At 37.9% G+C, this 12,834-nt stretch overlaps 1 long non-coding RNA gene across 1 annotated transcript in view; it reads right to left on the reverse strand.

Moving 5' to 3' along the window:
• Positions 1-12,834, reverse strand: part of LOC118168168 — a 140,329-nt gene that overhangs the window by 38,786 nt on the left and 88,709 nt on the right. The gene's annotated exons all lie outside the window — the stretch shown is intronic.

Below are 12,834 nucleotides of genomic sequence, written 5' to 3' on the forward strand. Positions count from 1 at the left end.
TACATGTTACACATTCTTCTTTGTGATAGAGAGTTATTGTTAAATGAAACAATGGACATTTGAAGGAAAAAAATAAAATCAATTCATGCACTGATATGCCTTTCTGTTAAATCAGACACACCACAATATTTCTAATCTGAATATTATGTTTTGCTTCTCAATAAAAATAATAATAAATCAGCTAGAATTATGGACAGTCCAATAAAAGGTAACAGAGTCTATATACTGACACCCATTCTTTCAGAATGCATGCTCCATGATAGCATGTTTTACTTGGATTACACAAAATGACACTTATAAAGCACATCAGAACAACAGTGACTCAGTTCAAGTTGATCATTCCAACTGTTACACTGCTGGTCCAACAGGGGTGTTATGATTAGCTAGACATTCATTTACATGTTTATTTTTAGCTTTAAAAAAGATAGATAATTTCACATAGTAATTAAAATCAAAAGATGAATGACCATTTGCAAAAGTGTGTCACCCAGAGCTTAATATTTTAAGGTCTCTACAACATCCTTTTGCCGGGCAGCCAAGAGATGAACTATCTATCAAGGCAATGAAATTTATCTTTATGGTCACAGTAGGCATCACCTTTCAGTGGATGGAAATGTATGCATTTCCATCAAACTGACATTTGCTTCTTAAAAACTAAGCCTTTCTGAGCACACAGCTTAAAAAGCAAACACAAATGGTGAAAAAATAAAACAGACTGTTACAGATGTAATTTTAAAGATCATCAGCAAAACATGCAATGTTAAGGGAAAATGTAACATTAAGCAGCTAAGGGAAGTGAGATTGGGTCTCCTAAGAGCTCTCTGAGAGCTAAATCTCCAAACTGCAGTTTCAACACTACAAAGCTTTGATGGCAACAACAGCTTAGTAGTTTTATCACCTCTTTTGTCTTCTTCTCACCACAGGACCCTTTCCCTCTGGCTGTCCTGTCACAGCCATTCATTGGCTATACAGGGTTGTGTAGTTAAATCGATACAGACTAAAAAAAAAAATATTTATGTTGCTTTCTTAAACCAGATTTGCTAGTGAGGTCACAACATAATCCTTCAAGTGACAAAGCATATCTTGGCCAAATTGTGGGATTATGAAGTGGTATGAAGCTTAGTGTGAAGCTTAGTTTCTACAAAAATCTTCATCATATGTAATCACAACCTGAAACTAATTGTTCAGGGTTCCTATGGAGACCTTGTAGATAGGAGAGCTTCTATCTGACTTGCCAACCTTGTTTGCACATGCAGTTTCAAAAATGTTTGTATTTGACTCAAAGTAGGCAAATTCAGTGTAGACATCTACCTCTTTGCCCATTGTTCCAAGCTATCTTTATAGTCAGCAGAGAGACAGTTACATTCAGAATGAAATTCATACAGTGTTTTTTGTATGGCTCCTTCAGACTAAGATGAATTGAACAATAAAATGGGCAATCTGTCTTCACTGTCTACAAAAGGAGCCTGGGGTAATTAGTTCAGATAAAGACTCGAGATATTGAGTTTTGCTCAAAAGAAGCCCAACACTTTTGTTCTACGTAACTGTTACTGCTCCTGCTTCATCTAACTGATTGCTGACTGAATGCAGAGAGTCAGAACAGTGATTATATACATATAACATATATGTTTATATATCACACAGTCAGTAGAAGGGACAACTTGCTAGCATCATGGAGTATAAAAGCAAGGTCATATAAAATTACACTGTTGTACAGTGTGTTTATGGATGGGTCTCTGTTTAATGTTGGCAACGTTCTTCAGCAATTAGTGATTCTAAAGTTCACCACTTTTCACACTGCCACAAGTAGGCTACTTTTCAGCTTTTACTAACAATCAGCCATCTGAAGCTATAAAGTGTACACGTACGTGTGTGCTACATCCCTCCTAACTGAGCAGATACCTGACAACTTCTGAAGCAGGAGCACCATCTTGGCAAACACAAGAAATCCCGTCTCAGATATTGGGAAGTGAACCTAACCCTGAAGAATCCTATAATGACTCACGAAAAAAGACTTTCGTAAAACAGTCTGTCTTTAGGCTTGTCCACTCCAGCATATTTGCGAGGTATTCAGATCCAAGACAGGACATTTCTATAATGACTCTGTGTTTAGTTAATAGCTTTAAGAAAACAAAAAAAAAAAAAAAAACAAGGTTAACAGTTTAAAGATATATTGTGATTGATAAATGAAATATGGCCTTAACCTAGCCATAGCACCAAGGACTATGATTCAGCATGAGTTTTTCTTACCCATTTTAGAACAGGCCAAACTGCAATCCATGAAGTTACCTAACATGATATCTCCAGACAATGTGACAGTTTGGAATCAAGAGATATAATTCTTTAACCACTACTCTCTTCTTTAATCTGAAAGCTTATTTTATGTTGAAACTTAGTTGAGAAAGATAAACATCCATGGGAACAAAAAAAAAAAAAAAAAAAAAAAAGGAAATCAGATTAATCAGATTATAATTTTCTGCCAAATAATAAAATTAGATTCATACTCCCAACACATTCTTGTTATAAGACATGAATTAATTTCATTAGTATTTCATTACTGACACAGAGGAAAATAAAAACTCTGTTCATACCTTTTTTGTTCAACAAGCCATAAAATGAACTAATAATTCTGTAATCCTTTTTTGTTCTTGCTGTAACCTTAGTTGTTTTTAACTGCAAGAAAAAATTTGACTTGCTTGCTCACACATACTTCAAAACTACTTTATAAAGCCACTGTAACTTAACTCTGAGGCAGGCAACACTTTGAGAGGGGATAACCTTGTTCATTCTGAAAGACAAACAAAAAGTAAACTTGCCCAATACTGAATTTATGTACACTATCATTTTTCAAGAAAACAACTTATTTTTAAAGGAATTTATTACTAACAATATTGTATTTTCAAGGGAAAAAAAATCCACAGATTTATCTTCAGGTACTTCCTAAATTGTTCAAGATCTCTCTACATGACATTGTACAGATGCTTGTTGGGGGATGAGGGTACAGATTAGGACTTTATCTTTAGCTAAAGTTATTAAATGCTCTATACATGCACCCCCTTCCAGACAGGACCAAGCTCCAGGACATCCTTTCAGCCAGCCATTCTCCAAGTCTGCTGAACAAGGAAGGCAAACTGAGAAGAAGTCTCCATCTGTGTGGTACATACTTGCTTTTCTCTACCTTCTTTAGTGGTAAGGGTCCAATTCCAATCTCTAGAGTTAGCCTGTTTTTTGTTATTACTGTAGGGAGGTTAGAGGTGAGAGAAGTAAACTCTAAAGAGTAAGTTGATAAGTAACTAGGTATCTCCAGAGGGTAACATTGACTTCAGTAGGAGTAGGCTCATGGAAATTCAGCTACATGCTTAATTTTCACACAACTAAAATCGTGAGAGAATTCCACTCCAAGCAAGTCTGTACAATAATACAGGAAAGTTTCCCTCTCTTCTTGGAGAGCAATGCAGTTTTCTCATAATCTTCCCAAGAATGTTGTTCTTGGGGAGTTATGGGTGCAGAAGCAGGCAAGGTTTTCATGACTGAAGCGTTCTGTACTGGGAAAGTATTTGCCTCACAAAGAAACCTATTATTGCATTGCAAAATCACCATTCTAGGGGTAATGCAGTGCACTGTATACCAAGTTTCAACTCAAATATTTACAGCAATTGAAAATACTCCTGGAAATGGGGTAGGAAATGGAAATACAGAAGCAGCCTTTCCTATAGCAGCATGAATGGTACTGCTTTAACATTGTTTAGAATTTTGGCTGGAGGCACTGAGAACATCAACTTTTTAATGAAAACTCAAAGCGGCCGTAGCAGTGTGAAAATTCTAACATTGTTGTATTCCCATATCACTTTTTAACAGCTTGGAGGGAGAAAAACTTTCATTTTAAATGATTCTTGGTTAATTTACAAAGAAATTAGTAGAATAAAACTTCTAGAAGGTAATACAACACCATTACTTGTGCAGGTCGCAAAACATCAAGCCCTGAAAAGTCAGCATAAACTACTTTTACTTATCCTAGAATTATCCTGCTTTTTCATGGCCACTTATCATAGATTAGGATCTGGTTTCAGACGGACTGATATCTTCAGGTGGCATGAGGTGGTGTAACTCCTACTTTGCTTGTTGAGGCTATGGCCCATATATAAATTCATAGAGAAAATTGTTGTATGAATTAAATGTCTGCTTTAAGCTGTACTATTTATTTAGTTGCTCTAATCAGCAAGGGAATGATCTCTTGAACTCCATGTAGCTAAATAACAGACAATAAGAATTGCAGTATTGAGCTGGTTATAAATATTTTGGAAGATGGGGAAGGTAATGGAGTGAAAGTAGGCTTTGTCTACTCCATATAAAACAGTGCAGTGCAGAAATTCCTGAACCTGAAGAAACAATAAATCCAGTATGGGTACCCAGGGCAGTAAGTCTTCTTTGTTCAGCACAACATCCACAGCATGTGGATGTCCAGAAAATGTGTAGCCAGACTGCACAAAAAAAATAATAATAAAAATAATAATAAATAATAAAAAAAAAATACTTCAGACAGTGGCTGGCATAAACATGGCTTTCTAGGCTGACTTTGTGTGTCTGTATCCCACAGTCCCCGCTGCAGGCATTAGGTTATCATAGGCATGCCCTGCTCCAGTCTCCATATCCTCCAGTTTCATTGCATAACAAAAACCTTAGAGGAGTGTAGGAGCTCTTCAGCATGCAGGATAAGTGCTTTGGTACCTTTCAGGGCTTGGCCTCTAAATCAAGTGGCAGAGAAATGTTGAGAGAAAGTAGGTTATCCTTCTTTCTGATGATTCTGTTCTTGCTGTAGCTAATCCAGCACTCCTCTAACAAATCCTCTCAGTGGGGCTGCATCTGCTGAAGGGATGCATCATTTCAGAAGGACTGTTTTATTTTTTTTAATACCAACCATTCTAATGCCCCTGAGAGCAAAGTGGCAATTTGCCTGGACAATGTATATTTACTGTGTGTCAGCCATGCATCCCCACAAATCTGACAAGGCAAAACAGCACCCTTACAGATGACAAATGGGACTGGGAAGGGTAGTGAGGAGAGCATGAACATAAGAAGCTTCTGCGCGCGCGCACACACACACACACACACACAAAATTACATGAAGAACTGAGTAAAGTCAGAAAGAGGTAACACTACTGCTCCAGGCAACATGTATTACACAGGAAAAAGTTTTTGCCTGCACTGTCAGAGTAGAGGTTGCAATGAAAGCCAAAGGGCCAAGGAGCGGGAATCTGTATCTGGAGCACGCAGCCCAATCTCAAAAGGCTGCCTGAAAATAAAAACGAGGGAAGTTTTTTTCACCCACATTTCTAAGGAAATTATGTTTATGCAGTCACAATATCTCTGTGTGTACACATCTCTATGTTCTCCAACTTTTATATCTTCAGAAAAAAAATTACAGATTTGGCAAGAGAGCTGACCTATAAAAAAGTCCTTAGTAGCTTCATACAAGCGGGTGTCCAAAGTGTGGTGATTTTACTCAGCTGTAGAAGGACAAAGAGACCACTCAATAATTATCATCATGGGCAAAACAGTCTCAGCACAGGGAGATTAATGTAATTTATTACCTTTTACTAACAGGCTACAGCAGTTAGAGACTAAAAGCAAACTAAAAAACCCAGACCCCCTGCTGCTGCGTGGTTCTCCATGGGCCACAGCCTCCTCCAAGCCACATCCACCTGCTCCACCGGGGGCTCCTCCACGGGCTGCAGCGTGGAGGTCTGCTCCTTGTGGGACCCATGGGCTGCAGGGAGACAGCCTGCTCCACCAGGAGCCTCTCCACAGGCCACAGGGGAACTTGTGCTGTGTGCCTCAAGCACCTCCTGCCCTTCTTCTGCACTCACCTTGTGGGCTCTGAGGCTGGTTCTCATTCTTCACTCTCCCAGCTGCTGTTGTGCAGCAATTTTTTCCCCTTTCTTAAATCTCCTCTCACACAGGTTCAAAAAAAAATATTTTTTGGCTTGTCTCTGGTCACAACATGTCCATTTGGAGCTGGCTGAAATTGGCCCTTTAAGCTCCCATGGGGCAGCTTCTGGACTCCTCAGAGAGGCCACCCCCATAGCTCCCTGCTAGCAAAACTTTGCCATGTAAACCTAATAAACAGAGAAAAAGTAGTTTTCCCACTACCAGAAAAGATATACTGCAAAAAAAGCTTATTGTCAGACTCAGGGACCCCTTATAGAAGACTTCTTTCCACTGCTCCCGGATTAACTTGTTAACGAGGCAACAATTTTGACATGAGATCAGAAATGCAGAAGGAAATGCAGGAGTTTATTTCAGAATGAGTTAACAACAATTAGATTTTTGTTTTGTTTTGTTTTGTTTTGTGCACTAGGTTCAAAGATTTTAAAAGCCAATAGAACTAGCTACATCTTGTCATACCTAGACCTAGGCCTATATGACAGGAGGCAAGAAACCTTATCATAAAAATTTCTTCAACAAGAGCGTATAGGTCAGGTCACAGAACAGTATCAGCTAAGAAAAAAGAATGGCCATATTCTCACAGTTTGCAGAGAAGATCACAACTGGAAGGAATTTTAATGGTGAATTTACAATAAAAACTTTAGGTTTGACCATGAAAAGATATCCATATAATTAATTGACTTCACTAAGTATTTTCAGCTTTTATTCTAGGTTTAGCTTGTTCCCCTGCATGAGAGGGAATAAACTGAAATTTTCTGACAACATCAGAACTGCAGGATGAGGAGAATGTACAGAATGGATCAAAATCCTTCTCTTGATGCTCTTATACTTTAAGTAAATAATGAAACATTCCTTGGACCATGGTCTAAACCCAAGGTATTTTGTCTCCACAGTAATGATCCTAGTGTTTGATTATGCAACAAGATTCTACTCATTGTTGCATTGGATACCTGAATATAATAGTACAGTGAGGTTTAATTTTCAAAAGTATTTCTCTCAAACTCATTCTTATATTTTCCATAAATATATTTCCTTTCCTTCCCATTTCTGTCTACACAAATAGGCATTTCCCCTCATCTACTTTTAATGAGGTTTTTTTAACTTGCCCAGGGTCAGAATAACCCATTTAATTTCTGCATTAAATGGGCTAAAGAAGTATGTATCTTCAGAAGCATGCTGTTCTGTGTGGCACAGAGCTGTTTTCTTAAAGATAAACCAGCTAAACTTGAGCACTGTACTACAAGCTCACCACATTTTCTGGAAAAGAAAAATATATATATAGAGAGAGAGAGAAGTAAAAATCACAACTGTGCTCCCCCCGCCTTACTCTCTCTCTCTCTCTTTTTTTTAATTATTATTTTTTATTTATTTATTTTTTATTGCAGTGGTTTCTTATTCAATCATCTTCATGAAAGTGCCAAGCATTTCAGCAGTCCAGCCTTTCTTAAGACTTCCAAGGAGGATTGGAATGAGCCTCATGGGGAAGGTTAGAAGCAGGCTAGAATGTTGAATTTTGGCAGACTCATAAAGGAAAGGAAGAAATATGTACCTACTTGGGGGTAATTTGGAGTTAAAAATAATTTGAGGCCTTTGTAAACAATAGCATCTTAAACTGGTTTCCACAAAGCTTTTTCATTTTTCACTAACAGCTTTTCAACATCAGATCAGTACTGAATTCACTACAGTTTCCTTCCTTTCCCTCTCCCTTTGTTCTCTTAGTAACTTCTGTTCATCAACAAGTAACTTTCTACATTATTTTATATTTCAAAACCTGTTATTTTTGTATCCCATCCTTCAGCTTCTCTGATACTGCTTCTCTTGGTCTAGGTATGAACAAGAGACTCTCTTATGCACAAAAAAGATGCACATAAGTAGAATTAAATCTCCTCTAGTTTGAACAGTAAATCAAAATAGAATCATGCTTGTCACACTCCACATGCATCCTTAATAGTTCTACAAATAACTTTATTGCAATGTTAACTTTCTGGATGGAAGTCGGCTTTGAACACTGCAGAAGCAAGAAGCAGAGACCAGAAACATAGATCTACCATAGTACCTTAAAACTGCATTTAAATCTCGAAAGTTTTCAAATAAGCACACACCCACTAACATTTAGATGGGGAGAGATACATAAAATAAGTTTCTCAGTCCTATGTTCAGATGTCTACTTTAACTCTATGACAATTATGTTCAAGGCAGTAAAGAAAAAATGACCGATTATCAGGAATAGTCAGCCACCTGCAGACAGAAGAGAGAGAGTTTATATTGAGATTGGCTTCTGTGGATTATTAACCCAAGTTTCACAGCTAATTGCTGCAATAACTGGAAAAGAAGCTAGCGTCTGTCTGCCTTAAAAAACCAAGATATTGATCAAAACTTTTTTCTCTTCAACAATAGAGTCCACAAATTTAAGCACCTTGTGCGGGAGAAAAAATAAATAAATAAATAAGTAAATAATTATAATAATACATGTCCACAGCCCTGGAGCCAGATTCTCAAATATAAGTTGAAACTTCACATCCACAGGAAAAAAAAAAAAAAAAAAAAAAAGCAGGGAAACAAATATATATTTAATGGTTTGAGTTCAGTTGTGGTTAGGCAACTGAATAAAAGAGGTTGCTGAGAACCCAGCCACTGACATGAGATCTTTTAAGCTTTAATACCCACTGTTATGTATACAAAAATGCTTAGGGTGAATGAAAACCATAAACCCTGAACAAAACAGATCAGTGATCAGAATGGAGGTTAAAATATGTGATGTGTTGCATAGCCACAGGATGAAATAAATGCTCACGTAGGTATTAACTGTCCTTGACCCCCTACAAAATGCAGTGCAGGCAAATGACAACAGTAAATAACACACTTAATCTGCAACGAGAAAAGAGAACAAATGACAGAGTGCTGTGAATTATCAAACAGGGAATGTGTGAAAAAGCCAGGAGAAAACACATTATTGCTAGAGTTTTTTCTTGGGCCGGATCATGAGTTTCTGCAAATGGCAGTAGTTTTAGTCATTTGAGCTGGCAGTATGAGTTTACAAACAGCCATGTCCTGTCATCTTTTCCCCATGAAATATAATTCTTCCTTTCTTTCCCTTTTCTCCTTATTTTTATTTTTAAATGACTAAATATCCTTCCCTGCGTGTCTGAAATCAGTGTCTTGTCATAGTTTTCAATCACACTCATGTATGTGAGCTTAAGCATTTCAAGAGAAGAGTTTTGTACAATCAGACTTTGAAATTAGAACATTTGCAAAACCAAGAAACATTTAGCATTATATTCCTGTGTTCTTTGCTATTGACTAGGATATTTGTCTTACCTCTACCAACAGAGCTTCCCCTGCAGTGAATTCATAATTGTGCATTACGGAAATACAGATGTTGGCAATAGAAGAGAGCAAAACAAGATTGTTTCCTTTCTTGTGAGTGTTTTGTCATCTCTAGTGTCAAATGATTCAAGTGACGAGTCTTCAGCTGCATCCCTTGAGACACTGTTCCACAACTCAATATATCTCAATGTCAGGAAATTTGCACAGAGGTTCAAAGAAAAAAGAAAAATCTTCCATCCCATTACTTCTACTTATAACCACCTTTCTTGCACTACATAATTTCTCTCACATGCCTCATGTCAGCATGGTGTTATGTTATTCTGTCCCTTCTGCCAAACCAAACTCATTTAGCTACTTGGATTTTTCCTCATAAGTCAGGACCTGCTGACTCCCTCGATCATTTCTGTTGCTCTTCTCTGAAATGCCTTCAATTTATCAGCCTTTTTTCAAAGCTGGAGTGCTCAGAAATGAGTGAAGCAAAGACAAAAACCTCCTGCTACACCAGCTACGCTGACAGAAATAGAAATGATTAAAACCTGCTGGGTAGTTTAAACTTGGGAAAAAAAAAAAAAAAAAAAATGGATTGGAGAAAAAAATACTGAGCTGGTTGAAAATAAATTCTGCAAAAAAAATTGTTTCACTAGAACTTGTTTCTTCAATGAGTGTACTGAGAAGAAGCTACTGCACTTCCCTAAATATTTGGCAAAACAGTGCTTCCTTTTTTCCGTCTCTCTGACATCGTCTCCTCCCATCCAGATTATAAACTAAAAAGACATTGAAAATTCCATTCATTGGAAAAAATCAGGTTTGGGGGGTTTGTTTTTAATTAAAATCAGTCAGATTTGAAAATCTATGTGAAAAACTTATCTCTCTGGTGTCTCAGAATTTCATAAAACAGTAAGCATTGTGGTGTTTATATGTTGCTGGGCAGCTGAACTCCACCACAACTGCTTTATCACCCTATATTTCTCCAAATATACAAAGGATCTGTTGGATCCACATATCTGAATGTATTTACATTAGACTTGATCCATTTGAGAATCAGTCACGAGCGGGAAATCCCTATTCTTAATTTCCTATGACAACAGCCAATTCATATTCCTTTTAACAGCTAATATGCAATGGCTTCTTAGACTGGCAGCTCTTAATTTCCTGTCATAACTGGGTGAAGAGAAATGCAGAGAGCTACATAAAAAGTCCCAGATTCAATCAGTGCTGAAAGGGGAAACTTTACTTCTGTAGTCCTCCAAACTTATTTGATTGCATCCATGTAATTATGGGTGAAAGGGAATCAACTGAGATACTCTATTTTATCTGATTGTAACAATTTGCATGAGCTCTCTCTGGAGAGAAGAGACGGTGGGATGAAACAGATGGAGAGATGCTAGACTGATGGTCTCCATACATGTGACTAGAAAGCTGGACATAGAAACATAACTTTTAAACATTTGTATGAATAAAGATTGAAACTAAATGTTTTGTGAAATCTTTGTCCAGCAATAAGTTTTAAAACAGGATTTTTTCCCTTTCAAAGAGCAAATAGCAGTTTTCACCTCATCAGTCCATCACCATCACTATTTATGTGGCACTGAGTGTAAAAACTTCTTTGTCTGTATAACAGAGTACAGATATTCTACATGGAATTTCCTGAGTGAAATTGTAGTAATATTTGTTTGTTTCCCAAATATTTGGTTACATAAACCCATCAAAATAGGTACTTAAAAACTAAATAATCTAAGAAGACACAAGAATATATATATATTGTCTTGAATCAGAAACTGGTTAAGATATACAGAGCAGGACCAATTTTTATTGGTGAGGGTAATTTTGTATTGAGCTATACATCTCACAAACTGTACCTTTTGTCCAGCACCTTTCTTAAAATAAACAAACAAGCAAAAACAAAACTCTTTTTACCCAGACTAGAAGCTTTCAAGTCTGATTTGGCTGTGTTTGTGAAAGGAACAGTCTTCCCCTGGCAACAGGCTACAGACAAGTTGACATAGCAGGTTTCTTCCTGCTCTCATCTCTGATTCATTTATCTTTCAGGCATGTCATGAGCTTTTTCATCATTATTTCTGAATTATCCAGCAAACAGAGTTAGTTCCAAACAACCTCTCATGGTCCACAGTGCTCTTCCATACAGATTGAATTTCTGCTTCATGTTACTAACTGACTTCATGGACTGGGGAAAACAGACATGGCACCAGTGCCTGCCCCTCTCCATTCTCAATCACCAGTTAAACCCCATGAAGTGTTTCTGGCAGACATGAAAGCATTTGTTCCTATCTCATCACAGGTACACTTGTGAGAAAAGGTGCTGTTGCATATTCATTCACCAGAGGTCAGCGTGGAGGATATTAACAGAATGTATTTATATATACAATGCCTCGACTTTCTAAAGCGCTATTTTATCTATTTCCTTCATGAGTATGTATTGTACTGAATATGCGTGGGTCTGTATAAAGCATTCCTGGAGTCGTCTCCTCTAAGAGGTCAGGGTAGTAACCTTTCATACACAGAAAACAGCAATAACAACCCAACCACCACATTTTATTAATATACTTTTAGGTTTGAAAAGTGATGGAAGAAAACAGAAGCAAATGTTATTGCCCCAAAATCATACTGAATTCATGCCATAGAATCATACAATCATATAATAGTTTGTGTTGTAAGGGACCTTAAAGCCCATTCAGTTCCAATCCCCTGCCATGTGCAGGGATACCTCCCACCAGGACAGGTTACTCAAAGCCAAATCCACCCTGGCCTTGAACACAGCAGCTACATCTGCCATTTCCCTCAGGACCTATGAATGTATCTCTTCAGGCCCCATATACCTGTGCACATTCAGGTTCCTTAGCTGGTCTCAAACCTGATCTTCTCCTACTCTGGTGGTTCATCATTCTTCCAGTCCTTGCCTTTGCCTTCTGGCTGGAGCTCTTGTTGATGAAGACTGAGGCAAAATAGTCATTAGGTACCTCAGCCTTCCCCATATCCCAGGTGACCAGGTCTAACTTTTCCTTCTGGAGAGGGCCTGCAATTTCCATAGTCTTCCTTTTATCACCAGTGTACCTATAGAACCCTTTCTTATTGCTTTTGATGTACATGAACAAATTTAATTCTGAATGATCTTTGGCTTTCCTAACCTGATCCCTGGCTGCTTGGACAATATCTCTCTCTCTCTCCCAGGCTATCTGTCCTTGCTTCCACTCTCTGAATGTCTTCTTCTTCTGTTTAAGCTTGGTCAGGAGCTCCTTGTTCATCCATGCAGGTCTCCTAGCATTTTTTCCCAACTTCCTCTTTGTTGGGGTGCATCACTTATGAGTTTGAAGGAGGTGATCGTTGAATATTACCAGCTTTCTTGGGCCTTTTTTTCCCTCCAGGGCTTTGTCCAATGGTACTCTACCAAGCAGATTCCTGAAGAGGGCAAAGTCTGCTCTCCCAAAGTCCAGAGTAGTGAGCTTTCTGTGCTCTGTCCTCTGAATACAAAAGACACTATTCCAGTCACGGTCCAGCTGTCTTGGGTATTGAATGAACACAGAAATAACCTGTGTCCCAGAA

The sequence above is a fragment of the Oxyura jamaicensis genome, chromosome 1 (assembly GCF_011077185.1).
Source record: "Oxyura jamaicensis isolate SHBP4307 breed ruddy duck chromosome 1, BPBGC_Ojam_1.0, whole genome shotgun sequence".
In the NCBI taxonomy this organism is placed as follows: Eukaryota; Metazoa; Chordata; class Aves; order Anseriformes; family Anatidae; genus Oxyura; species Oxyura jamaicensis.